Raw genomic sequence first — 6,000 nt, 5'->3', positions numbered from 1 at the left:
AAACACGAAAAGTAACCAATAAATATTTCATACAACCACACTCGAAGTTCTGACGAAAAAGAGCGGATTTCTTACCAGTTTGAGTGTGACATATTGTGTGAGATACATTCAAGAATGTACGGTAGAAATTTGCATACAGACCATAATATGCGAGAGTATAAGAACCTTTGTGCCACCATTGTCGTCCTCTTTCGCCCTGCTATGTGCAGCGTTAGGGCACAGTTATCAGTTTTGTGGACGCCTGTGTGATAATAATTGTGACTTTACCACAGTTTTAGACTAATAACAGCATGGCTAATACCTTGCAGACCTACTGACATTTGAAATCTCGCCCGATTGCTTGACTTTGTGACAGAAAGGACACAGGTCGATTCATGATTTCTGTGAGGAAGTCAATGGGTGTAACCGGACCACTACTTAGCATTTGTTTACAGAGGGCATGTTGCATGCTGATTTACCGGGCCACTAGACACTAGCCAAGGGGCGAGTCCGTTTCAGGGACTGTGGACGTACATACCTAGGCTATAATATTGTTTCATAGGTTGGGGTACCGCAAGGGTAATATTTACAGTCAGGGCAGCTAGAGTCCAATGATAAACGAAGGACGAACAATTTATATTTGAGAAAGTGTGTGCACACGTCACAACAACAGTTGAACCACATTATGTATAATAAATGTATTATGTTTCAAAAACTATAATGCCCATTGGTCAAAGACAAACTAGCACCTTAGCAACGTTTAATTGCAAGCTCAAATGTTTTTGACATAGGAAAACAAGGATATTTGATGCCAAAAGATTTTCAACTTATGAATTATTGATAAGTCAGCAAACTCTTGAGTTGCTGTCAGTCATAATTTTGGGAGTCCAATAGCAACATACCCGTGATGGCATTTAGGGTGTTTATATCTCAGGATGTGATTTTCATTATGTTAATTTTGCAAAGATTAAAGTTATCAACAGTAAGTAACGTTAACTAAAAGGGCATAATTAATTCGGAGTAAAAAATTTACAACTTGCGAAGCAGACAAAACCAATGAGGCTCATAAATTGTTTACCATTGACAAGGCAGGGTCTGCATCTGATTGTAGCATTGCTATAGGATTGCCATGATGACTGAAGATAAAGGAAGAAGACTAGAAAGGAAACATTTATTTTCACAAACATTTTGTCAAGCTATTTGCACACAATGCTATGTGGCTCGCCTTGTAGTGTGTGACAGTAAAAAAAATGATCATATGTGCAACAACAGCTAATATCTAAACTAAGCTCTGATTGGCTACTGATTGCTCATATTTGCAACTACACCTAATATTAATGAGTTCGTATTGGCTACTGACAGAAGAGGAAAGAAAAAGAAGACACCTGCAAATGAATATGCACTCTTCTACCAGGGAAATGATATTAACTTAGGTAGAAGTCTGGGCAATGTGAAAATGATGAAGAAATAAATATAGAACAATGTGTAGTTTGGTCGGAGAGAGCTCATCAAAGTAAATGCTGAGGTGACAATTATCATGTTTTCAGACATGCGTTTGTCCACCCAAACATCTGCTTGGACATTATCCCTTCCTGGGGTCCTTTAGTCAGATATGACTTTGTGCAAGGATGTGCTGTGAACAGCATCAGGAATAGCAATGATGCTACATCATATCTTAAAACCTAACATGTACTAATAGTCATGAGCACTGCCTGTATTTACATAGTGCATGCTTGTCCTAGGGCTGTGCTAACATTTGCCAGAACCACAGAAGTCAGACTAAGGAAAACCCCATGATCCCGGGGAACCAATAGTACAGTACTTGTAGCTGTTTACTCTTGCTCGTGTATACATTATACCTGCCAACCTTCTTGAGCATGGGTCACAGAACCTGACTGGAACAGTGTCACCACTAGTAAAGTGTGAATGAAGAAAACAAAGAATAAAACAACATTGCCTTAGTGTTATGTTTTGACAACATGATATATATCCAACATTGTGCCATACCAGGGCACTGTTCCTGAATTTTGCAGCAAGTTCCTCTAGTGTGAAGTTCTCGTTGGCATTTCACTGCACATTGCTGAGCTGTTCTAATCATTGCTGTATCAGAAGATTTTTCTTTAAGTTTAAGCACCCTAGCTAACTTATCATTCAGCAAACAGAAATAGTTTTGGGAAGAGGAATAAAGGCTACATTTATGACTCTTGGCTTCGCATGCTTATGTTGCAAAAACAGTGCTGGATACTTTTTGTTTGAAACAAGTAAAGGATTTGACCTGGCCGAGGAGACCTTTTCAAGCTGAGATAACGATGTTCATGCCTAACTTGAGACGACAGGCCCTGCAGCAAGTTAGCCAAATTCAGACCTCAAACGTGTGCATCAGGTGTTCCAAATCCGCAGGAGCACAGATAACTTTGATTCCGCAGGCCTTTCCCTGATTTACCCTGTAATTGTAACCACCCTGCTGAAATGTACGGGAACAGATGTCAGTTTCTACGGAACCCTCCCAGTTCAAGGGCATTACAATCAACTTGTGACTCTTAACACATTGAAGAGTACTACAACTGTCTTCCCCAAATGTCTTCCAGGTGACTTAGGTAAATTTAAATACATGTATGGGTGATTAACAATGTGGGGTGAAGTCAGCACAATTTGCTGAAGAGTCTTGAAATCAGTTGGCAATTGTTTTATGTTCGCTATAGCCTGGAGTCCAGCTTTGTTCTGCTCCCGAAGGTGAGTAGCGACCTAGGCCTTTCCACAGACTGAAATCATCACACTATGAACGTTTCTGAGCCATACACTCAGCTTAGCTATAGGAATGTGAAATACTAGCAGAAAAGCAAATGACCTCAAAAATTAAACAGATTTATAGTACATTTTGTATGTTCTGTCATACATGCAGATCAATGATAAACTCAACTCTATGATTGCAAGTGTAACAGAATTATGCTTTAAATATCAAGTACAAGTAAATTTGCATATGTAAGTATTAAGGGTCACAGTGAACAGCATTGGCCAATCCTGACAATGCCAACTGGCCACATCCCCAAAATATTCAAGTTCAATTGGCTCATGGCGGCTTTTTGTCCACGTAAATAGCCCGGTTTAACCTGCCATTGGGTATCTGACAACCTCCGAGGCATGAGGTATTGACTGCTGACACCCCCATGTCCATATGTGCGCAATGATTTTAGCATTTCTTTCAATATAGTCCATTAACTCACTGGAATTGGCCACAGAAATAGGACTTGGACACCGTCCCAGTAGTTGTCACCAGCTTCTAGGTGGTGACAATTGTATATCATAGATACCAGTCCAGGAATGTATCATCATTTACATTTCAGAACATTAGCAGTCAAACAACCGTGACCATAGCTTGTCCAGAACACAAGATATCAAAACTGGACGTTCCACTGCAGTACCAAAGAAAGCTGCTAGGGGGTCCGAAATCTCATCAAGACCTACTCATACGTGTACTATATCGACAATCCATCCAGTATTCTCAAGTTATCATGCTACACATGAACCTTCTTGACAAAGGTAATGACAGTTTCCTGACCAGTATTGCAACGAAATTATTGTTTGTTACACCTGACATTCAGCATAACAGTTATATATATATACAAACCAACAGATCCTGTATCGTCACTAAAACAAAAACAAGATCCATGCTTACTTACATACAGGCTTCAATCATGACATTCACATTGTTTATTTTCAAAACATTACACCCACTGGTTTCAAGAAATATTATGATACTGAGTGTTTGACTCGTAACAATTTACTTATGTCAAATTAGACATATCAGAAATTACCCCAATTTTCTTGATGGCATTCTCCCTAAATTGCAATTACAATGTATTACTATTACAGGCTTGATTAAATTGTATCCCCAATCAGGGTATACATTGTAATTCTCTGTTGTGGAGGATAATGAGTAACCTTGAGGTATTATTATATGCATGTCACTGTCAATTATCCCTTGAAGACACGGGTTAAAATAGAGCTAGGGATGTCAAGTCAATGGGCAGTGGTTTCAGACTGCAATATTTTGAAAATGTAGGGACCACTGAAATATTTTTGAAAATATTGCAATTTAAAACCAAGGTTTTGAAAACAACGGATATCGGTTACTCCACGGATAAAAGTGAACTAGTTTATATGCATCTCACTGACGTCCAATCATCCCTTGAAGACACGGTTTAAAATAGAGTGATGTTGATACATGTACACTGCCCCTGGTGCACACATGACAAACCAACGATGGATTGGTTCGGCGTAAGGCAGGTATAATCACAGCTGGACACATTCCCTCCTTAATGCATGTATGTCGGAGGGGGATGAGGGGAAATGCATTATAATCTTGAGGCCCATCCATTTTGTAAAGTGGCAGGGCAACACTTCTAATGTAATCAGCTTGCCGGACAGGCCAGCTCTGCTTTTTCTCAAGTGCTTTGATGGACAGTCTATTCAGTACTAGCAAGCTGTCTTTAGCTATTTTTTTCTCATCCCGCTAATTTTTTTGGGAGCCCATAGTGTCAATTATCATTGATCAAGCTTACCAAAATCTTTTCTTTTAATCCAGAAGAAGAAAATTTGTGACCCTGGATGGAGGAAAAAATCCAGGAGCAAGCCCTAGGCCTGTTGTCATTATCAAACCAAAGTGGGGCTACATGTACAGTAAGTGAATAGTGAGCACCATGGAAATAATGATAGCAAGCATTGAGTTAAATATGATTTACGTTTCATATGCACTGTAACTATGGTAAAGGATGCTGTATTCCTTTTGTATCTTCTCACTAGGCCTGCTCGGCTAAAGTGGTAATTGAAGCATAAAAATCAATAATTTGGACATTGGCGCAATATACAACTTGTCTCCTTTTGTAATGCATTATGTTACATGGGAATATTGTCCTTATTAAGGGAATTGTATTGATATTTTCATTAAGCTCAACCTGTTATGATTTTTATACTGGGCTTCTTGTATCACTTTCAATTGTACAAAAGGACAAAAAACTACATGTAGTAGTGAGTGCCAGAAATGAAATGTCATTATCAGCATTTGGGAAATATAGCTTTATTCTTAACTTCCCTAAGTAGCTCAAAATCATAATTTCTTTCATAAAATCTCCAATTTGCTAATCAAAGTCTAATATCAAAATTTCTGCTTCAACGGGTGTAAGTGGTAAATACAAGATTTATAATCATATGTCGATTGATTAATCCATCTTCCACAAGAAAGAACAGACAACCTTCCTAAAAATAAACGCTGTTAACATTTTCCCAGGTTCACCTACATAAATCTAAGCTTGTATGCACAAATTCACTTTTTAGTGCCCATGCTTGCATCTCAGCCCACTGCCTCCAGGTATACCTTGTTGCATTTGGTATTCACCTCCCGTAGCCCAAACCCATCCGAAGGCGAGATAACGTAGCGTCTGCACAGACAGAGCTGCTCATATTGATGGGTTCCAACATTAATTGTCTATAAAGAACAATCTGACTCATAGGGTAATGCTCATATCAGGGGTTGCACACCTTTTGCAGTGTGTGGTTCATAATGATCTGGGTAACCATAGGAATTATAATCTCATTCACTTATATCCAGCAGGAATGGAATCATGCCAACGTTTCTGGTCGACCCACGACATCAATCTTGTTTTGCACTGATTCATTCTGTAATGTATAATAAGGCAGAGTTGCCACCTTTCTTTAACTAAAAGGGAAAGAATTAGGTGTGTAGAAAATGGGGAGCAAGTAATCTTTCCCCTCCTTCCCACCAACATTTTAAAAGGATTTTCGATTTTTTGGCCTGTTATCCCCTTTCTTCCAACACCATCTAACCCTAACCTAACACTAACATAAAGGTAACATAAAACTCAAAGATAAAGGTGCTAGCTATAGTCATCTTTCCTCTCCTTCCCACCAAAATTTTATACTTAAGAATTTTCGATTTTTTGGCCTGTTATCCCCAAGGTTACACCCCTTTGTCCCAACACCCTTTAACCCTAACCTAACACT

This window comes from Branchiostoma floridae, chromosome 12 (genome assembly GCF_000003815.2).
Source record: "Branchiostoma floridae strain S238N-H82 chromosome 12, Bfl_VNyyK, whole genome shotgun sequence".
Taxonomy (NCBI): domain Eukaryota; kingdom Metazoa; phylum Chordata; class Leptocardii; order Amphioxiformes; family Branchiostomatidae; genus Branchiostoma; species Branchiostoma floridae.
The sequence above is the reverse complement of the archived record's forward strand: the minus strand, read 5'-3'. Positions refer to the sequence as shown.